General features: G+C 39.3%; 1 pseudogene; it reads left to right on the top strand.

Annotated features, from left to right (window-relative positions):
• Window positions 1-19,004: 19,004 nt before the first annotated feature.
• On the top strand, window positions 19,005-22,882 carry LOC111171587 (uncharacterized; annotated as a pseudogene).
• Window positions 22,883-24,384: the final 1,502 nt, after the last annotated feature.

Genomic DNA, 24,384 nt, shown 5'->3' with positions numbered 1-24,384 from the left:
ATAGACTAGAAAGCAAGAGGGGAAGAAGGGAGACCAATTTAGAAGGCCGTTGCAGAAGCCTTGAGAATAAATCATGGTGTTTTGAATGAGACATAAGTGAGTATATGGAACATAATATTCGAGAAGGTAAAATATTCAATGGAAAGCTCAGCAAGTCAAATATAAAAGACAAAGTCAATCCTAAATCACAAAGGAAAGATTTAAAATTTTTCACCTGAGGTAACTATTACAGTGGGAATGTGTAACTTATCTTCAGTATGTAATAGTCTACCAGTTGTTTTTTCAATGGGTGACATTTCTTTGCAATTTAGTGAAAAACGGAATTTTCCCTTTTTCATCTATTGGTAGAGTCCTCGCCTTCAAAAACCAGTTCTTCCTCTTTTTTTTTTATCACATTATAAATCTAAACACACAAGCAGAACATACACACAGAGATAGTGTGTTCAGTATGATCCGTGATAGCCTATACTTGAACACAAAGAAGCTGTTTAAGTACATTTCACTTCCTGATCCCCTTCTGGCTCTGCTGTCTGCCACCCACCCCTCACCGTTCTTTCATAGAATCTAATTTACAGAGGAATACGGGAGAGTGCAGAGGGTCAGATTTCCTTCACGTATTTTTCTGCCCCTAATTCACCATTTTTCTCCTATTTCTGTCTTCTGCATTTTGAAGCCCCATAAGATGGAAATAAAAACCACTTTTCGATTAAAGAACTTACTTTGATTAAAGAAAATTCAGCATGATGGAAGAGGGCAATATTAGAGATAAAGGAGAGAGCTAGAGAACTAGGGAGGAACGATGGATAAAGGGAGGGGAAATAAAGTGAAAGAAAGAAAGGAAATGGGAGAGTAAAATACAGAGGTGAGGAAGAACTGAGGTTTGCAATTCACCTTGCCAGGGAGAACCTGTCCAGGAGGACTTCTGCCCTACTAACTGTGTCATTTTCTCTAAACACCCAGGGATTCCTCTGTCTTCATGAGGCTTATTACCCTGCGGTTTCATCAACACGGTTTTTTTTAGAAGGTGGAACACCACTAGAAGGATAAAAGGGGCGTGGGATAGGATAGAATATTTCCTCATTATTTGGCAAGTTGTGTCAGGTAATGCCTAAGGTTGTTTTCTACTTCAAGGCACAAAATTTTGATTGTCACTTTTAACCTGAGTTATTTTTATCTTAAAATCATTTTATTCTCTCTTATTCTGTTTTTTTTGGTTTTTTTTTGTTTGTTTGTTTTAACTCAAGTTGTTGGGACATGTGGCTCACTAATGCTTTTTCTGTTTTAGACTGAGTCCTGTGAGGGACCCACTAACCTAAACTTCTGGCCTCCTCTGGTTGTCCTGACCTTGGATTTAGATTCAGCACAATCATATTCCAGTGCAACGAATTTCAGTGGAATTGGTGAGCTGATGTTTGGGCCACTCCTGCTCAGAGATAGCCGAGTGTGCCTACTCTTTATTTTGTTAGCACCTAATTATAGAGATACACATACCACACACACACAAAACCACCCTCTCTTTACCATTATGACCAGCAACTTTACTCTTTATAGGAAAATACTTCATGTATTTATGTGGCTAAAAATGTCATAGCATTCTAAGAAGCACAGTGAAGAAGTAGCAAGTTTGTAAAAACACATGTGGCGTTCATGACTAGGCATAGTTACCCGCAAAGTTTGTCCATTCTTTACCCTTAACTTATTCATTCATTCATGTGACAGTCATTTTTGATCACCTGTTATGTACCACATGCTTTCAGAGATATAAATAAGTTGAGCACACTGGATGAAAGATAAGAAAAGAACTGAGAGGTAAACTATAATTACATACATCATAAGATAACATATTTCTTACTATAAGTGTTTAATTTGAAACCTGAATATACCACTTCAGAAAAGTCAGGTCTTTCCTGTAAACAAATTTCATTTGAATGACATGAATAACTAGTTATTGTTTTTAACATTTCACACTCAATATCTTGCATTCATATTTCCAGAGAACTTAAGGGCTGAAGAACTTTCGCAGATTAGCACAGAAAATTGATTCACCAATCACAGAGATGGCATCTGCTCTGGGGAAGGAGCTGGCAGCTTTTTAACAATGTATAATTAACATCTTGCTGGATTTTTTAATGTTCCAAAGAGATATGTGTCTTCTTTCTTAGAGGTAACAGAGGTAAACCAGGAACACTAGGAAACTGGGAAACACTCAAGAATTATGAACTACTTGTCTTTCCTTCTCCTTCAGTGACAGTTTCTCTTTTTCTCAATTCTCAGGGATCCATTTCAATACATCACATAAAAAGCAGCTTTCTTAACATGGTTTGGGAGGTTAATGAATTTCTTGGATCCAGAAATCCATGAAATTATAAGCAAATATGTGTTAGAGAACAAACAAACAAACAAAAACCAATGCAAACTAGTTTAAATGAGAAAGGGAATTTCTTAGCTCATGCTACCAAAAAGTCAAAAAGTACAGTTGGCTTCAAGAAACTCTTGTTCCCAAAGCTCAAAAGATATTAGGGCTCTGTCTTCTCCTTACCTCAATACAGATCTCTGAAATGTGGCAGAAATGAGGACTTCTACTTGCCCAAGACTCACATCCTGCCACCTGAAAATCTAAGGGAAAAAGGGCACCCTCCCCACAGAGGGATATAATAATTAATTTTATGTGTCAACTTTACTGGGCTAAGAGATGCCCAAATGGCTGGTAAAACACTATTTCTGGGCGTATCTGTGAGAGTGTTTCCAGAAGAGGTTAGCATTTGAATTAGTACACTGAGTAAAGAAATTAGTTAGCCCTCACCAGTTACAGTGGGCTATCCACCCACTCACTCTGCAATGAACAAAAAAAAGGTAGAGAAAGGAGAATTGGACCTCTCTGCCTGAGTAGGAACATCCATCTTCCTCTGCCCTCAGACATCAATGCTCCTGGTTCTTGGGCGTTTGAACTCCCACTGGGACTTACATAATTGGCTCACTTCGTTCTCAGGACTTTGAGTTTAGACTGGAACTACATCATCAACTCCAAATAAACCACAATTAAATGGGTTCCACCAATGAAGAGGGGGGAGATCTACCCTAAGAAAGAGGGAGTGGTATGGCCACCAAAAGCAGCAGATCAGTCCTAAGTATCTATATGCATATTTATAAGCAGAAGAAAGTGTCGAAAACTTTCTTCAGATTCTAAAAGGAGTCTGTGATGTCCTCTCAAAAGTTTAAATCGCAGTGTAATGAGTACAGCGTTATTACCTGGAGGTACAGAGAAAGAGAATCCCCAAGAATGAAAGAGCAGGTATTTTTCAATGGCAATAGGATTTGACCAGCATGAATTTCCTCTTGGCAAATAACCATAATTTAGCATCAAGGGATTCATTCAAGTTCTTACAGAAATGGAGATCATAAACTTTCAAGAGCCTAAATCATGTGCTGCATATAAACTCAGTTTCTCGTGAGATGAGTTTGTTTGTTGTTGTTATTTTTCTTCTTGTTTTGACTGGTAGGCCCTACAATCATGACACATGGCAGATAATCACAAAGAGACTGTTTTATATCCCAATGTCTTTTCAAATTCATTTCGTGTGGTAAGCTCTTCGCCTGCTCTTGGATAAAAACTCAGGCACTGTCATGACCCATGTGATGACTCAGATAATAAGAGCCATGTTACTTCAAATTGTCAAACACAGTGAGACTCAGAAAGTTAGAATGCCTATAATACTAAAACTCTGATCTTCATTTAATTTTTCTGTGAAGTCCTGGCTTCATTTTTATGTCTAAGGATTTTTGATGCACATCCAGCCTGCAACTGTAATAATGTGCATAGATTGTTAAAAAAAGAATCCTGAATGGATCCAACATATAACACAATCAGAACACTGAACAAGCAAGACTAATGGAATCCAATCCCAAAGCAACATTTTCTTTTTTCTTCTTTCCTGGCCTTTTACCTTTGTTTGGAAAAGCTTGGTTTTCCTATCCTGGGTAATAGTTGCTTAGTGCTCAAAATTTAGACAATACAAAGTTTCCTTAAAGCAACAAATGCATAGATTTGATTCACTTCTTAGCATATCCAGACTAATATAATAATCCAAGATCCCCCTTTCCTTCAAAATTATAGCTACTTTGCTCCCTGCTAGGGCCCACAGAAGATAGAAAAATAAATGAGCCAAGTAAGAAGGCATATTCAGCTTACTGTTTTCTCCCTGCGTTCCTCCACTATATTGCTAACCATGGTTTCTGAATCCTCCAAAGCTGAAGCATAAGGAGGGAGAGATGTTAATTAGAGAGGCGAACATTTGTACTTGTTACTGTCATAGCTGGTTCTATATTCTCTGGTCCTGGCTTTTTCTTGCACAGCACATTGGTTGGTCCTGCCCCAGTTGCTACCAACCTCTCACCTGGAGTATTTTTGATTTAGACCGTGCACTCACCTTATCACTTCCTTCTTCCTCAGCCCATCAGAGTCCGGCAATTCATGTCCAACTTTTTTGTGCTGAGTCTGTTTGCTCCTCTAAGCAACCCACTTGGTCAGGACCTGAAATGATTTTACTCAAGTTTGATCTCACCATTGTCCATATCATGTTCAAGTAATGCAGTCACTTGTCTTTAGCCCTCACATGCTCAGGGAATGTAGGCCCATCCTCAAAGAGTCACTTCAGCCCTGACCATTTAGGTATCTCAGGTGGATGCAGACACTAATCCATGGTATCCTCTATTCCTGCTCCTCCAATGCACAGGGCGTGTGTCATGTTCTCCCTCTATACTTGGATTAAAAGGAGGGGCCAGGGCTTCCCTGGTGGCGCAGTGGTTGAGAGTCCGCCAGCCGATGCAGGGGACACAGGTTCATGCCCCAGTCCGGGAGGATCCCACACGCTGCAGAGCGGCTGGGCCTGTGAGCCATGTCCGCTGAGGCTGCGCGTCCAGAGCCTGTGCTCTGCAACGGGAGAGGCCACAACAGTGAAAGGCCCGCGTACCGCAAAAAAAAAAAAAAAAAAGGAGGGGCCAATGGTGGAGGCTTTCCAAAGAAATTCTTTCTGAATCTCCAATAATCTGACACTTTATAATACCAATTTTGGCAAGGGATAATATAATTTTATATTTTTCAAATATTTCCTTAATATTTTTGCATTTCGTTCTGGCTCTTCATTTTGTAATATCATCTTTATTTGATTTTGTTGACTCAATCAAATGTTCTACTTTAACAACCTGTTAAAATGTTATTTGTTATTTTTAAATGTATTTCTCATTTTGTGTCCGATAATATAGTTCTAAATAAAATGAAGTAGAAAAATGTCTGTATGATTCTATGAATCACAGTGTTTACATATCAGTTCCAGTTACAGTGTCCATTTACTCTAAAATTGTTCAACAAGAATGACTATATGTCACGAGTAATTGTTTCAACTTCTCCTTAGGTGGATATATTTGTTCCATGGAGTTAGCCTTTCTCTGGAATATATATGTTTACTGCTTTCCTCCAAGTCATAATACGGAGTCTATAAATATGTATACACTATCCATTTCATCCTATTCACCTTAAACGAAACTTTCCTGCACATGGATATTGCCCCTCACCTATTGCATATCCCCATGCCCAGAATTAGCCCAGACAACTTTTCTCTTGACTTACTTGCTTCTTCTACCCTCTTATCTCCCCATTGGCAATAACTTTGTTCAAAAGACTATTTGAAGGAACTACTCTGCCTCCCATGGTTATGGATGTGTCCTTTGCCCTCCAGTGACCCACATCCAGGCACCCCTGGGACACTCCTGAAACTCTCATCAGTGCCTAGGCCCATCAGTTAAGAGGGATTCAACACAAAAGGCTAACTCTTGTCATCTAATGGCGGTGTTTACGTGTGTTTGTTTTCATGGCAGTATTAATTGCTATCACAAGACAAGGATCTGTTACAATTAGCCATTTATTTGATAGTGTCCATCTGATTATTTATTTTTATCTTGAAAGCAGAGTGCAATTTTTAAAGTGCATCAGTCCCTTCACTCTCTGACTAAAATAGGGAATGATTTCTTTCTTCTCATTCTATCAGTCAAAGCATCACAAACAAAGCTTTGATGGATGATCAGCCATGATGAATTAGAATTATGTCATTATTAGAAAATGTCCCATGATCACTTTTCCAAGTGTATGTCAATTATAGAGTCTTTGAATTTAGATATAAGTAGCCAGGAAAACATCTTCCTGTCTCTGCCCTTTATGTAGTACCTTTTGCAGTTAACTCTTTCTTTGCTTTGTCCCTAATGGCTGTGATTTTAATACTATCGTATCAACCTAAATAATAGCTTGGGCTTCCTCTAAAGACATTCCTTTTGACAGTCTTCTTAGTCATACTGATGGATTCCTCCAGCACTTCCTAATAGAAAGCAACCAAGTGAGACTGAAATGGAGAGAACATTTCATTCCAGATTCAAACAATTGTCACTCACACAAGTTGACATTTTGAGTCTCATTATATTGTTTCAAGAACAAGTCATGCACTTACTATACACTGTGTTATAATATTTCACCAATACGCTTCCAGTCTGTATGATACAATAAAATTCCTTGGTATTCTACCTGGCAATATTTCCTCTACTTACAAGTAAGGCAATAAATGAACCACTCACTGAAATATGCTCCTTAGGGAGGCAGCAAAGCACAATGGTGCTTATGGCAGTTGAGCCCTAGGGAAAAGTAAATGAGCTTTAGAATCAAAGAGAATTCCCTGGTGGTCTAGTGGTTAGGACTCCGCGCTTCCACTGCAGGGTGCACGGGTTCAATCCTTGCTTGGGAACTGAGATCCCACATGCTGTGCAGCCAAAAAAAGAAAAAGAGAATCAAAGAGAATTGTGACAAGTTGGATGCTTTTTATGGCTTCTCCTTTGCAAGTTCTCAAAGCACATTTGTTCTATTTTACTTTTCACATTTTTGATATCCGAAAATTAATATACATATATATATGAATGCCCAGTATGGCTGAGAAATTAGATTCAGCCCATTGGAGTTAATGATAAGAAAAGAACTGTTTTTCTTGCAGAACTCAGTATTAATATATACAATAATTTAAAGTTTTTTTCAAAATAGGCAGTATGCACACTGTTTTCCTTTGGTAAAGAGGAATGGAATGCAAATTATTGGTCTCTTTTCAGTGCCTAGAGAAAATTATAGAAGAAACAAACAAAAAAAGTTACATTAAATGTGGAAATTTACATAGGAAAGAACAGGCTTTTTATCTGTTTTGATAGCACTTTATTTAACAATATTAGAAGTCTTATTTTTATAATAAGAAAACATAGAAACTATAAGATAGAATATGTGTAGAAATACTGTGTTTTATCACGATCACAGAGGATAGCTTAATCACCTCAATGCTGTATTCAATCTGTTCAAAAACAAAAAAGAAGTCTCACTTGGAGAAATCATATCTTGCTTTTTTATTACTATTTTCAAATTTCTATTTTGGAATCAAAATAAAGTTTGATTCCATACTCATGTGGAATTCTCAGTCACATTCTCTAGGCAACTACCCAGCTTCATAATTGCTGAGTAATAAGCAGAAGAGAAGAGAACTTCCCTAATATTTTCAGTTAGTGAAATTCACTGGAAGGAATATTCAATTAAAGATGGACAGGACTATATTCTAGCTACAGATCTTTTATGAAACTATTTATTTTCCTTGCAAAAAAACAAGGTGAAGAAATATATAAATGCTCTAAAAAGTGTAAAATGCAACCCAAACATAAAACATCTCAATGGAAGAGCTCATTTTAGTCCTTCTGGATTTTTCTAACTTTCACACTATTCATCAGAATGGTTTCAGCGTTTATATTCAATAACAAGAGTAAAGAAAATTAGATGACAGGTGAAATTGAAAAGGAGATACATCCATGCCACATGACTCTTATCTCACTGTGACAACACTATTACATTAGCTGGTGTGGCAGACAGACTCCAGGGCAGCTGCCTGTGATCTTTGTTTCCTAGTATACACATCGTTGTATAACCTTTACTCCCTGCTCATGGGTGGGGCCTGTCACTCCTTCCTAGCCAACAGAACATGGCAAAGGTGACGAGATGCTACTTCTACAATTGTGTTACTATCTACAAGGCTCTGTCTTGCTAACAGGCTCTCTCAAAAGACTCTACTTGTAGGCTTGATGAAGTAAGGAGCCATGTTGGAAAAGACACATGGCAAGGAACTGTGGGTGGCCCCTATGAACTGTGAGCAACTTCTAGGAGCTGAGCACAGCCTCCAACAGACAGCTAGCAAGAAGCCAGGTCTTGTGGTATATAGTCACAAGAAAATGAATTCTGTCAACAGCCTTTGTGAGCTTAGAAATGGATTCTTCATCATCTCAGATAGGAGTGCAGTCTGGTCACATCTTTTTAAAAAAAATTTTTTTTTTTTACATCTTTATTGGAGTATAATTGCTTTACAATGTTGTGTTAGTTTCTGCTTTATAACAAAGTGAATCAGTTATACATATACATATGTTCCCATATCTCTTCCCTCTTGCGTCTCCCTCCCTCCCACCCTCCCTATCCCACCCCTCTAGGTGGTCACAAAGCACCAAGCTGATCTCCCTGTGCTATGCAGCTGCTTCCCACTAGCTATTTTACGTTTGGTAGTGTATATATGTCCATGCCACCCTCTCGCTTTGTCACAGCTTACCCTTACCCTTCCGCATATCCTCAAGTCCATTCTCTAGTAGGTCTGTGTCTTTATTCCTGTCTTACCCCTAGGTTCTTCATGACATTTTTTTTCTTAAATTCCATATATATTTCTAAGAGCCTGAGCAGACATCTCAGCTACTCTGTCACTAGATTCCCAACTCCCAACCCACAGAAAATGTGAAATAATAAAATGTGTGCTGTTTTAAGCTGCTAAGCTTATTATATTTGTTATTCAGTAACAGAAAACTAATATAGTTGGTAAAGGATTCATTATTAACCTCACCTAGCTAGTGACAACTATCAAGCCAGGAGGTTAAATGATCTTTCGATAAGTCACAGCCTGATATTGGTCATCATTCTCTCTGAAATACTGATCGTAAATTTAATACTCCCACATTTGCACTGAATCAGCTGGCTGTACCCTAAAATTTGGAAATCTAAATCAAAAGATTATTTGCCATTAACAATTATCTACATGTTTCTTCTCACTCGAACTGTAAGAAATATCAAACAATACTGGGTCCAAAGATATATAAATGAGTAAAAATGTGTTTGTAAACTATGTCTAGTTCTTTCATTACAACAGTCTGATTCATCACCAAGAAGGCCTAGAATATCAGACGCTTTTTGTAGCTAAAACAATAAGAATTTGTGCAGGCATGCTATAAGCAGAGCATATTTATTAAGTGCCACTCAATATGTCTACTTTCTAATATCAAAAGGCACCAACTATTTTATTTCCATTTTCCCATTCTGTTCTTTTTTTCCCCATTCTCTTCTATTATTTCCTCAACATTGGAGTCTCTTAATTTCTGATTTAAACGTTCCAAAGTGCAGAATGCAATAATCAATTATCTAACACCAATGGTTACTCTCCTTGCCCAGTGGGCTCTAAGTACTAAAAGGAAATCTGTTAGGTCTTCTCCCCTTATATGAGGATTCTATGAGATTAAATTCTTAGCTCTAGTGTTAAATGTATTAGCAACCATCCAAAACTAGGTGAGCTAATTCTCTGCTTTTCCCAACAGAGAGACACCAGAGAGGACTTTGGATCACTCCATTTGAATGTTTCTATTTAAGTATAGGTGACATAGTGAGCACAAAAATACCCTTTTCTCTAAAAGACCTCCTACCTACCAAGACATGCAGTGCTTTCCTGGGCCACTTCCCCCTACTCTAGTGGGAACTCAAACTATTTTTATATCAGAGTAAGTGCTGGAAATTGTTCGGCTACTATTTTCTAGTGTTTTATTCCCCACCACCTTTGTGTAGTTTTATCTCATAGATGTCCAACTAAGTACACAGCCAGAGACTAGAGCATCGTCACTTCTCTGCAAATCTGCAGGTCTCTTTCTGCCCTATATATTCTAGCCACCCTGCCTTCTTGTCACTCTGATTTCTATGTTCTCAATTCAGGGTGACTGCTAGGCTCTGTTTAGGATCTTGCCCCCTCTTCACCTCTCTCTGTAGCAGTCTGGAAACTGCTTTTGGATATGAAGGTGAAGCAATCATAGATTAACCTCATTTTTTACCCCTTTTGTGTAGATCATTGCCTATTGCCTAGTGTTGAAAAACAGTTGTTTCATATATTAGTCCAGTTTTCTGGTTGTATCAAAGGAGTTTGATCTCAAATAGCAAAGGAGTTTGCTATTCTAATGGCAATTAATCTTTCCTTGGCCAATACCAGGAGTCCTCATATCTTTTTCACTCTATCCTTCACAAAATGAAGGATACCATGTGTGACTTGGCATTATCATAGACAGCACCTGTACCACACAATTGAACCCCAAAGAAATGATAAGCTGGAGAGAGAAGTTTTTGCTCTGGGGAAAGTAATTTGGAGGCTCAATGGACAAGAGCAGACATCCTGGGTTTATATCCTGGTGTGCTACCTATTAGCTATGTGACCTTTTGCAAATCACTAAGTGTTCTCTGCCACAATTTTCCCATATGTCAAACGTGGATAGCAATAATACCTCTCATATGAGTGTTGTGAAGATTCAATTACTTGATACATGCAAAGTGCTTGAAGAGTGCCTAGCATATGTTAATTATTACACATTATTTATAATTATACTAATTATTATTACTATTATAGCTTGAGGAGATGAGAAAAACGGTGTTGAGAAAAATGGGTGATATGGGTGATATGACCATTTGGTTGGAGAGTAAAAGACAATACTCCTCAATACATGTGAACTATGTATTACCAAGGATGGGTTATATTACCAAGGATGGGTTGTGGTCCTACACTAAGGCTAAAGTTCAAAAAAGTGTCCTGAAAGTATGTGCAGTTACAACTGAGAAGAAAAAAATTTCTTGATAGATATAGAATTAAACACAAAGTCAGAAAATTTTGCGAAATGTTCTTCTCTGATGGCCTTTAAAATTAGGCGGATCCAGGATCCTTTGAATACAAGGGTAAAGTTCTAAATTGTCCTGATAGCAGAGGGTGTTCATTCACCCATGTGTTTGTTTCTTCATTCACCCATGTGTTTGTTTCTTCATTCAATAAAGGGTGATTAGCATCTATTATGGCTTTTGTTTGAGGTCTTATCTGATACAAAGATGAAGCATGGGCTTCCCAACCTTGACAAGCTCAGAATGAAGAGGTAAAGGACAATATATAAAAAACACATAATTTCAAGGCAAATAGCTGTCTAGAGTGTAATGAAAGAACCAAAAATAATTGCCTAAGAGTACTTGTAGCCTTAATTTAAGGTTAAAAGATACAGTATTGACAGTTTATTTTAAAAACATCAACTCATATTATTTTCCTACAGAACTCTCAAATAATTATTTTTTAAATGGAAAGGATGTTTTGATTCAATGATAATGAATGACTAACCATTATATGCCAATAAATGTATTTAATAATCAGTTAAAATTTAATCTTCAAATATTCAAAGATTAAAATTAAAGCAAAGATAAACAATGTTTCTCCTCACTTTGGCCTCCCTTTGTAGATCTCTCTAAACTCTATGATTTCAAAAAATGAATGTTGACTAATTCTAGATACCCCCATGAAGATAATCTTCAGAAAATCCATCTTATTTCATTTGACCTCATGAGGGACTGAAGATAGGTGTGTCAAGTGTAATAGAGAATAAGAAATAAAAAAGATAGCTACCAAGTGGTGATAGATGTGCAATTCTGTGAATACTCTAAAAATCACTTAATTGTACACTTTAAAAGCATGAACTTGGGAGATTGGTTCAGGATGGCGGAATAGAAGGATGTGCGCTCACTCCCGCTTGCGAGAGCACCAGAATCACAACTAACTGCTGAACAATCATTGAAAGGAAGACACTGGAACTCACCAAAAAGATACCCCACATCCAAAGACAAAGGAGAACCTGCAATGAGACGGTAGGAGGGGTGCAATCACAATAAAATCAAATCACATAATGGCTGGGTGGGTGACTCACAAACTGGAGAACACTTATACCAGAGAAGTCCATCCACTAGAGTGAAGGTTCTCAGCCCCATGTCAGGCTTCCCAACCTGGGGGTCTGGCAACAGGAGGAGGAATTCCTAGAGAATCAGACTTTGAAGGCTAGCGGGATTTGATTGCAGGACTCGGAGAAACAGAGACTCCACTCTTGGAGGGCACACACAAAGTAGTGTGCACATCAGGACCCAAGGGAAGGAGCAGTGACCCCATAGGAGACTGAACCAGACCTACCTGCTAGTGTTGGAGGGTCTCCTACAGAGGCAGGGGGTGGCTGTGGCTCACCATGGGGACAAGGACACTGGCAGCAGAAGTTCTGGGAATTACTCCTTGGTGTGAGCCCTCCCAGAGTCCGCCATTAGCCCCACCAAAGAGCCAGGTAGGCTCCAGTGCTGGGTTGCCTCAGGCCAAACAACCAACACGTAGGGAACCCAGCCCCACACACCAGCAGACAAGCAGGTTAAAGTTTTACTGAACTCTGCCCACCAGAGCAACACCAAGCTCTACCCACCACAAGTCCCTCCCATCACAAGCCTCTTAGATAGCCTTATCCACCAGAGGGCAGACAGCAAAAGCAAGAAGAAATACAATTTGGCAGCCTGTGGAAGGAAAACCACCTTCACAGAAAGATAGACAAAATGAAAAGGCAGAGGACTTTGTACCAGATGAAGGAACAAGATAAAACGCCAGAAAAACAACTAAATGAAGTGGAGATAAGCAACCTTCCAGAAAAAGAATTCAGAATAATGATAGTGAAGTTGATCCAGGACCTTGGAAAAAGAATGGAGGCAAAGATCAAGAAGATGCAAGAAATGTTTAACAAAGACCTAGAAGAATTAAAGAACAAACAAACAGAGATGAACAATACAATAACTGAAATGGAAAAAATACACTAGAAGGAAGCAATAGCAGAATAACTGAGGCAGAAGAACAGGTAAGTGACCTGGAAAACAAAATGGTGGAATTCACTGCCATGGAACGGAATAAAGAAAAAAGAATGAAAAGAAATGAAGACAGCATAAGAGACCTCTGGGACAACATTAAACTCAACAACATTCATATTATAGGGGTCCCAGAAGAAGAAGAGAGAGAGAAAGGATCTGAGAAAATATTTGAAGAGATTATAGTCAAAAACTTCCCTAACATGGGAAAGGAAATAGCCACACAAGTCCAGAAAATGGAGAGTATCCCAGGCAGGATAAACCCAAGGAGAAACATGCCGAGACACACAGTAATCAAATTGACAAAAATTAAAGACAAAGAAAAATTATTGAAAGCAACTAGGGAAAAACAACAAGTAACAGACAAGGGAACTCCCATGAGGTTAACAGCTGATTTCTCAGCAGAAGCTCTACAAGCCAGAAGGGAGTGGTACGATATATTTAAAGTGATGAAAGGGAATAACCTACAACCAAGATTACTCTACCCGGCAAGGATCTCATTCTGATCGGATGGAGAAATCAAAAGCTTTACAGACAAGCAAAAGTTAAGAGAATACAGCACCACCAAACCAGCACTACAACAAAGGCTAAAGGAGCTTCTCTAAGTGGGAAACACAAGAGAAAAAAAGGACCTACAAAAACAAACCAATAACAATTAAGAAAATGATAACAGGAACATACATATCGATAATTACCATAAACATGAATGGATTACATGTTCCAACCAAAAGACACAGGCTCGCTGAATGTATACAAAAACAAGACCCATATATATGCTGTATACAAGAGACCCACTTCAGACCTAGGGACACATACAGACTGAAAATGAGGGGATGGAAAAAGATATTCCATGCAAAAGGAAATCAAAAGAAAGCTGGAGTAGCAATACTCATATCAGATAAAATAGACTTTCATATAAAGAATGTTACAAGAGACAAGGAAGGACACTATGTAATGATCAAGAGATCAATCCACGAAGAAGATATAACAGTTATAAATATATATGCACCCAACATAGGAGCACCTCAATACATAAGGCAAATGCTAACAGCTATAAAACAGGAAATCGACAGTAACACAATAATAGTGGGGGACTTTAACACCTCACTTACACCAATGGACAGATCATCCAGACAGAAAATTAATAAGAAAACACAAACTTTAAATGACACAATAGACCACAGAGATTTAATTGATATTACAGGACATTCCATCCAAAAACAGCAGATTACACTTTCTTCTAGAGTGCTCAGGGAACATTCTCCAGGATAGATCACATCTTGAGTCAGAAATCAAGCCTTGGTAAATTTAAGAAAATTGAAATCATATCAAGCATCTTTTCCTACCACAATGTTATGAAATTAGAAATTAATTATAGGGAAAAAATGTAAGAAACAGAAACAACTGGAGGCTAAAGAATACGTTACTAAATAAGCAACAGATCACTGAAGAAATCAAAGAGGAAATCAAAAAATACCTAGAGACAAATTACAACGAAAACACAACGATCCAAAACATACGGGATGCAGCAAAAGCAGTTCTAAGAGAGTTTATAGCAATACAAGCCTACTTCACAAAACAAGAAAAACCTCAAATAAACAATCTAACCTTCCACCTAAAGGAACTAGAGAAAGAAGAACAAACAAAACCTAAAGTTAGTAGAAGGAAAGAAATCGTAAAAATCAGAGCAGAAATAAATGAAGTAGAAACAAAGAAAGCAACAGCAAAGATCAATAAAACTAAAAGCTGGTTCTTTGAGGAGATAAACAAAATTGATAAACCTTTAGCCAGACTCATCAAGAAAAAGTGGGAGAGGATGCAGTTAATAAAATTAGAAATTATAAAAGAGAAGTTACAATGGACACCGCAGAAATACAAAGCATCATAAGAGACTACAACAAGCAACTCTACACCAATATAATGGACAACCTGGAAAAAATGGGCAAGTTCTTAGAAAGGTATAACCTTCCAAGACTGAACCAGGAAGAAATAGAAAATATGAACAGACCAATCACAAGTAATGAAATTGAAACTGTGATTAAAAATCTTCCAACAAACAAAAGTCCAGGACCAGATGGCTTCACAGGTGAATTCTATCAAACATTTAGAGAAGAGCTAACACCCACCTTTCTCAAATTCTTCCAAAAAGTTGCAGAGGAAGGAACACTCCCAAACTCATTCTATGAGGCCACCGTCACCCTGATACCAAAATCAGACAGAGAGACTACAAAAAAAGAAAATTACAGACCAATATCACTGATGAATATATATGCAAAAATCCTCAACAAAATAAGAGCAAACAGAATCAAACAACACATTAAAAGGATCATATATCATGATCAATGGGATTTATCCCAGGGATGCAAGGATTCTTCAATATATGCACATCAATCAATGTGATACACGATATTAACAAATTGAAGAATAAAATCCATATGATCATCTCAATACATGCAGAAAAAGCTTTTGACAAAATTCAACACCCATGTATGATAAAAACTCTCCAGAAAGTAGGCATAGAGGGAAACTACCTCAACATAATAAAGGCCATATATGACAAACCTACAGCAAACATCATTCTCAATGGTGAAAAACTGAAAGCATTTCCTCTAAGATCATGAATAAGACAAAGTTGCCCACTCTCACCACTATTATTCAACATAGTTTTGGAAGTTTTAGCCACAGCAATCAGAGAAGAAAAAGAAATAAAAAGAATCCAAATCGGAAAAGAAGAAGTAAAACTCTCTCTGTTTACAGATGACATGATACTATACATAGAGAATCCTAAAGCTGCCACCAGAAAACTACCAGAGATAATCAATGAATTTGGTAAAGTTGCAGGATACAAAATTAATGCACAGAAATCTCTTGCATTCCTATATACTAATGATGAAAAGTCTGAAAGAGAAATTAAGGAAACACTCCCATTTACCATTGCAACAAAAAGAATAAAATACCTAGGAATACACCTACCTAGGGAGACAAAAGATCTGTATGCAGAAAACTATAAGACACTGATGAAAGAAATTAAAGATGATACCAATAGATGGAGAGATATACCATGTTCTTGGACTGGAAGAATCAATATTGTGAAAATGACTATACTATCCAAAGCAATCTACAGATTCAATGCAATCCCTATCAAATTACCAGTGGCATTTTTTACAGAACTAGAACAAAAAATCTTAAAATTTGTATGGAGATAAAAAAGACCCCGAATAGCCAAAGCAGTCTTGAGGGAAAAAAACGGAGCTGGAGGAATCAGACTCCCTGACTTCAGGCTATACTACAAAGCTACAGTAATCAAGACAATATGGTACTGGCAGAAAAACAGAAATATAGATCAATGGAACAAGACAGAAAGCCCAGAGATAAACCCATGCACCTATGGTCAACTAATCTATGACAAAAGAGACAAGGATATACAATGGAGAAAAGACAGTCTCTTCAATAAGTGGTGCTGGGAAAACTGGACAGGTCCATGTAAAATAATGAAATTAGAACACTCCTTAACCCCATGCACAAAAAACTCAAAATGGATTCGAGACCTAAATGTAAGACCAGACACTAAAAAACTCCTAGAGGAAAACATAGGAAGAACACTCTTTGACATAAATCACAGCAAAATGTTTTTTGATCCACCTCCTAGAGTAATGGAAATAAAAACCAAAATAAGCAAATTTGACCTAATGAAACTTAAAGCCTTTTTCAAAGCAAAGGAAACTACAAACAATATGAAAAGACAACCCTCAGAATGGGAGAAAATATTTGCAAATGAATCAACAGACAAAGGATTAATCTCCAAAATACATAAACAGCTCATGCAGCTCAATAACAAAAAAACAACCAAATCCAAAAATGGGCAGAAGACCTAAATAGATATTTCTCCAAAGAAGACATACAGATGGCCAAGAAGCACATGAAAAGCTGCTCAACATCACTAATTATTAGAGAAATGCAAATCAAAACTACAATGAGATATTACCTCACACCAGTCAGAATGGGAATCATCAGAGCTGGAGAGGGTGTGGAGAAAAGGGAACCCTCTTGCACTGTAGGTGGGAATGTAAATTGATACAGTCACTATGGAGAACAGTATGGAGGTTCCTTAAAAAACTAAAAATAGAATTACCATATGATCCAGCAATCCCACTACTGGACATATACCCACAGAAAACCATAATTCAAAAAGACACATGCACCCCAATGTTCACTGCAGCAGTATTTACAATAGTCAGGTCATGGAAGCAACCTAAATGCCCATCAACAGATGAATGGATAAAGATGTGGTACACATATACAATGGAATATTACCCAGCCATAAAAAGGAATGAAATTGGGTCATTTGTAGGGATGTGGATAGATCTAGAGGCTGTCATACAGAGTGAAGTCAGAAAGAGAAAAACAAATATCATATATTAACGCATAGACGTGGAACCTAGAAAAAATGGTACAGATGAACTGATTTGCAGGGCAGAAACTGAGACACAGAAGTAGGGAACAAACATATGGACACCAAGGGGAGAAAGTGGAGGTGGTGGTGGTGGTGGTGGTGATGTGATGAATTGGGAGATTGGGATTGACATGTATACACTGATATGTATAAAATAGATAACTAATAAGAACTTGCTGTATAAAAAATAAAATTCAAAAATTCACAAAAAAGATAGCTACAATTTTAAAATATTATTATGTGCCAGGAACTGTTCTAGGTACTTGAGATCATTGCCTGCATTTAACTTTCAGTCTTCATCTGAAGTAGCTACTATTACTTTTCATTCTTAGGTATAAGGAAACTGAGTCTCAAGGATGGTAAGTAAATATACGTTATGTGGTTCATAAGTGGTGGAGCTGGGATTTGAAACCAGAGCCATGTGTCTCTAAATCCCTAGCCCTTAACCATAGTATGTGTTGACTTCAGACCTTAATGGCGAATTTGGTCCAAATTGCTGCAGTAAGTAATAAGAAATGTGGCCCTTAAAGGGACTCCTTCCTGTCCCCAAGGTATTAAGGTATAGGTATAATGGAGTGGTTTAAAACAACAATTATTTAGGAGTTTCATTTACATATCCCATAAAAATTAGTTTCTTTCACTTTATTTCCCCCCATCATTTTCCTCCACCAAGAAGATTTAGCATTCTTGTAGAGGAAGAAAAAAAATCAAGTTACTTCAATAGACAAGATTGATGGGAACTTGGAAAAAAATAATGATTGAAATTCTCAGCTGCTCTCCAGGGTGATTAAATCCTAATTGAGGAAAGGGCCTTGTGTGAAACCTGCAGGCTACAGTAAGATGGTTCTGTGGCCTCCGAAGAAGATACAGTTGCATGTACTGCATTCAGCAATTGCTTTAGGCAGTTCCATATTGAGTGGTTACAGTTCTATAATAGGAAGGGCTGACATTATAATGATTTCTACTCTCTCTAATTATTCTGTGATGTTTGTTGATGTGCATAAGTGATGATATTGAAGCACCATTTAAGAAGGCACAGAGGACCTCTCATTTAAGTGGATGGAACTCAATTTTAGGTGGGGTGCCATTCTACTCCCCTCTTACAATGTATTGTATATCCACCCTTTGAGCTTAAAACCCTCAGGTTGTTATCATTACTTATCAATAGAAAATGACTATTCAGGTGAAGGAATGACAAAGTTCTATTAATATTTAAGGAATAATTTATCATTTGGATTCCCTCCAGAGACAAAATCTTGGAAAAAAATTTTCACAGGTTTTCAGAGAAAGTACTTCCTCATTTTGCAGGTTAAGAAAATGAGGTTTGAGGATATTAAATGCCTTGTCAAAGACAACATAGGATATACAGAGCAAAACTGTGTGTTTTGTTTTGTTATTGCATTGTGCTTTATTGATTTTTAAGAGAGTATTCTTCATTCTCGAGTCAAATTCACTTAGGAACTTTTCCATGTAGTAAGTAACTAAAATATGCTATATCCATAACTCATCTAATGGATCTTTTTGGATACCAACCATATGACAGTGGTACAAAAACCAAATGCCATTCCTGGGAGCTTATAATTGAGTGGTGAAGAAAAACACTGAACAGATAATTATAACAAAGATTTGGGAAACTGATTTCATTCTTATATGCAATATGGACAGAAATTGAGAGAGAAGCGTATCATTATCTTTTATCAGATGCTTTATGAGTTTGGAGAAGCGGAAAGAAAAGGAGAAAAATCATTGGTGGACAATCTGAGGAAACACTGCAAATCAAAATTTCATTAAATGATCAACTCGTGTCCTAAAGAGTCTGACTCCATTTTTGATGTTTGGCTTCTGACAGCTTTCAGGACCCACCCCTCCTTTATCCCTTCTTGCCCTGTGTCAGGAAGTCTGGTGTTCCTTCCTGAGGCACCCAGAGGTAAGATCAAACCATGCAAACCCTCATCCACACGTGAAAATGTTCCCTTCATCCCCATCCCTTAACCACAATACAAACCAAAGCCATCACCTCCACATAGCTCAAGGCACTCCAGACAAGCACTCCTGCCCTGCCCATAGTATTTATTTGGGACACTCTAGAGAAAGATACATACAAATATGAGCAGGCTAGAGAGGACCTCCTGAAATATACCTAGTAACCACACACAGACACACACACACTTGCAAGGACCTTGATATCAGGGAAGGAAACAAAAATTGAAAGAGATCTGCTATTTGATCCATTGGAAATCCAAAGTTTATTCTGTTAAATGGAGGAAAATTCTTTTGAAACCACATTTCCAGGTCATTAGGGTTTCAAGTCTGTGTTCTACTGAACCTTATTCTATTAACACATTGGGAATGCAGTCTTAGAGATGATGGGCCTTACAGTTCTCACTCTGTAGCAAAGTGTCATTGAGACCATGTGCTATACTTTTATCAACTACTTGTTTACACGTAAAATTCTTTGATTACATACAGAGTGTGCATATATGAGTTTTTTTTCCATTTTGTCCGTTTAAATAGGACTTACATTAAAAATCAGCAAGGTGGGAGGGTTTTCCAGAGTGGACGGTAGGCGACGTTTTGTAAACTCGGGTATGTTTACCGGTGGTGAGCTTCGCAGCCTTGGGCCGGCGTGAGGTCAGGGAGCCGGAAGGGCGCCGTGCTGGCTGCTCTGAGGGGGGTCTGAGGCTCGGTGTGGGTGCCATCCGCCCTGACTCTGTCTCGGGGCTGGGACAGGGGCCACCGGGCCTGGGCCCCTGCTTCGCCCACAGACTGTGCTGGGAGGGCTGCACTGATGGGTCCGATTCAGGTTCCACATTCAGCAGAACCACTTACGAACCCTGCACCGGGCTCTGTGACCTTTGAGGACGTGGCTGTGTACTTTTTCCCAGGAGGAATGGAGGCTTCTTGATTAGGCCCAGAGACTCCTGTACCGTGATGTGATCCTGGAGACTTTTGCCACTTGTTGTGTCATTGGTTAGACAGTGACCACACCTCTATTACTGCTTCCTTGTCGGCTGTGCTGTGGTTGCCAAGGCTGAGACTTTCATCTTTTAGGTCCCATGTTGTTTTCCAACTGGAGCTGGGAGGTGCACCCTGGGTATGTGACAGAGTGGCCATGACTCCAGGCACAGCTAGAGAGACCCAAAGTGGGACCTGCCTTGGTGATTGGCATCAGGAGGAAGAAGTGGCATCATGGCTGGGTTCAGATCATATCAGGAACACGTCCTGTGCCCCACAATGTTTTAGGGCCAAGGACAGTGACTGTGTGCCTCATTTCTATCTTTCCTACCCATTCTTGATACTTTGCTCCTTCTGTCATTTCAACTCTGAATTCGAACCCAGGATTATCCCTCACCTGTCTGTCTTCCACTCTTTAGTGGTCTTCTCCATCCTCACTCTCATGTGCTCTCCAATATTGGCCTACATTAACGTGTCATGAATTCCCCACCTATCCTTAAAATAGTCCTTGAACACAGCTACTCAGTGACAGTCAGATTTTCCTGTGCCTGGACACACCTTTCCACACAGCACACGTGTCACCAGCAGCCAAGGCCCTGGTGAAAACCATTCCCAGAGGAGTGAGTTGTGGGCCCCAGCTCCTCTGTGTGTTCCACCCCCTCCTGTGTCTTTCACCTGGGTGTTGGCATAGAGCAGAGGATGAGGAGACACTTTCTGAGCAGAAAGTTTCTGTAGAAGTGCCACCAATAAATACTTCAAAGACAGACTTGTCCACCCTGAAGTCCTATCCCTGGCAGAGGTTCTGCCTGTACTTAGAAGGTGGTTTGCATCTAGCTGAGGACCTTGGCACAAACCCTGGTCAGAAACTGTGTGTGGCAGGTGTGAAATTTCACCAGCACAGTGGAGAGAAACTCTTTAGAAGAGACGTGGGTAAGACCTTTATGAAGAGCCACACAGTCCGTGCATGCAAGAAGTCTTTCACATGCCAGGAGTTTGGGAAGGATTTCCCTGGTACCTCTGGCGTTCTCCAGCACCAGGTCACTCCACAAAAGGACACCGAGTGTATGGAATCCTCTCACAATGGACAAAGGCAGTATAAGTGCCACGAATGTGGGAAAGCCTTCTGCCAGAAGTCCAGGCTTGGACTCAGCACCAGGGTACAAACTGGAGAGAGGCCTTATGAATGCTGCAAATGTGGGAAAACCTTCACCTGTAAACCCATACTATTTAAGCACCAGAGAATCCACAATGGAGAAAGGCCTTATGGGTGCAGTGAATGTGGTAAAGTCTTTAGATGCAACTCCAGCCTCATTACTCATAGAAGAATTCACACAGGGGAAAGGCCTTATGAGTGTAGAGAATGTGGGAATTTCTTTAGCCAAAGCTCTCAACTTATTGTGCACCAGAGAATTCACAATGGAGTCAAGCCTTATGAGTGCAGTGAATGTGGGAAAACCTTCACCACTAAAAGCAAACTTGTTCAGCACCAGAGAGTCCACACGGGATAAAGGACTTATGAATGTGAAGAATGCAGGAGAGCCTTCAGCTGTAAACACATGCTTGTTCAGCACCAGAGGATCCACACTGGAGAGAGGCCCTATGAGTGCAGTGAATGTGGGAATGTCTTTAGATACATCTCCAGTCTCATTAAACATAGAAGAAGTCACACCAGGGAAAGGCCTTATGAGTGCAGTGAATGGAAAGTTATTTAGGCGAAGCTCCCACCTTAAAGTCCATCAGAGAATTCACACTGTAGCAAAGACTTATGAGTGCAGTGAATGTGGGAACCATTTTAGCCAAAACTCTAGTCTCATTTCACACCAGTGAGTTCACACTGGGGCAAAGGCTTATAAGTGTAGTGAATGTGGGAAACGTTTTAGCCAAAGCTCTACTCTTATTAAGCACCAGAGTTCACAATGGAGAAAAACCACGAGTGCACTAAACGTGAAGAATTCTTTAGCCAAAGCACCCAGCTTACTCAACGCCACAAAGTTCACATCACAGAAAGGCCTCAGCAGTGCAGTCAATGTGGAAATGTTTTCTGTCAAAGGTCTGCTCTGACTGAGCACCAGAAACTTAGCCCAGACAGACACTATGAGCGCAGTGAATGTAAGAAAGCTTTCAGCTGAAGGTCTAACCTCATTCATCACCAGAAAGTTCATACTGGAGAAAGGCCTTCAAATGAGACGAGGAGAGCAGTGAATGAGCTGTCTCCTTAGTTAATACATCGTACTGAATAGGCTCTGTGAGGGAGTCATCAGCTGGAAGTTGAATGCCATACATCTGAACAGCCTTAGTGTGCAGATTGCCTATGAGTACCAGGTTCGTAGGAAGCTTTTAAGGAGCTATGCTGTACTTTCTGACTTAATGTCACTGTGCGTTTCTTACCTCTCCCAAGTGGCAGATCCCCATACTTGGCACCAGTCACCTCAGTATGATCAGGATAGGTAGACCTTTGTGCTCTCTTATCCCCTTAGAAATGCATCAATAGCCTGAGCACTTGGGTGTTGTCATTCTTTTTTGGTCCTGTCAGGACCAAAGCAGCTTTGACCATGGGAATCCAGTCTGGGTTCTGCTGGTGGCTCACAGAGCTTCAACTTCTTTGATGGCACTGTCTCATATCATGCTCAGGATAGGTTTTTCTAGGTCCAAGTCACTCTGTTTGGGAATATCTGCCTCAGTTTGCTCTGCTCTATACCATAATAAGACTATTATTTAAGCCACCTTTCATCTTGGGGTTTGTTCACTGTCAGACTGGTGTTGAGAACCAAATTGGACTGTCAGGATGATGACACACAGGTTTTGTGAGTGTTCCAAACTTTGTATACCCAGTGAGGATAGCATCTGGAAGAGAATAGTTTTCACTCTAGTTTCGGTCCAATTTGTTGTCCAAGGCCACCAAGGGTAGACTGCAGGGCTCTGTGGGACTAATGTTGAGTCCTGAATGTCAGGATTTTTGGTGGGTCCTGAGGTCACTCTGCGATGAGGACAGTTGTGAGAACCACCGGTGATTTTTGGAGCAGCATGAATGCTTCTCTTTTTCACATGGGATGTCACATCATGCCCCCAGTACTGTTCAAGAGACGAAATTCTCTAGGTCCAGCCGGAAAAGAGCCCTGTGCCATAATGTGCACAAAGTGGTAGGTGTGCTCCTGTTCCTCACAAGTACTTGGTTGGTATGGTCTGTATTTTGCATATCAGGTGGGAACGATATTTCATACAGAAACACTCATGGAATTAATCGGGAGTGAGAGACAAACAAGAAGGGATGAGCCTTTTCTAAAGTTTCATCCACAAATGTTCCAGTGACTGTGACTGTTTAGGATAAGGTTTTTGAAGAAATTCTCAGGAGTTCCAGAGCTGTTTCTCTCCTCCTGAGCCCCCAGTCAGTGTCAGACTGAATAATGTAAAGGTTTTAGGAATCACGTAGCATCTGCAAATAGTTTATCTCAAGGCCATTGCTGCACAGTGAAAACAATGGGAATGAGAGTGGAAATCGTGTAGTTCAGGCGTGTGAATTTTAGGACCCAGGCAGATTTCCTGGATAACTTAAGTGGAAACACCTTTCACTGCTCACCAGTCTTCACTGCTACTGCTACAGATTCCCTCCATGGGCAAGGAGAGGTGATGGGGTTAATGTGTGGTTGCCAGAGTTCTATTAAAAATGAGATTTAGCAAAGAGGTTAAGATTTTTATGTGAAGTCAATTTCTATTGAAATTTAATTAGCTATAGAGTTGGTATGCACTGAACAGAACATACCTAAAATGCACAGCTTGGTAAGTTTTAATACTTGTAAAGCCATGGAACCATCATCATAACAAACATCCATCACTGCCATATCTACCTTCTGACATCTCTCCCAGGACTTTCAGGCAACTACTATTGACTGACTTTTCTCCCCATTTAATTAGTGTT

Source organism: Delphinapterus leucas, chromosome 5, assembly GCF_059928025.1.
Source record: "Delphinapterus leucas isolate spDelLeu-1000000601 "Yukka" chromosome 5, BTC_Dleu_Yukka2, whole genome shotgun sequence".
NCBI classification, from domain to species: domain Eukaryota; kingdom Metazoa; phylum Chordata; class Mammalia; order Artiodactyla; family Monodontidae; genus Delphinapterus; species Delphinapterus leucas.
This window is presented reverse-complemented; position numbering and strand designations above follow the sequence as displayed.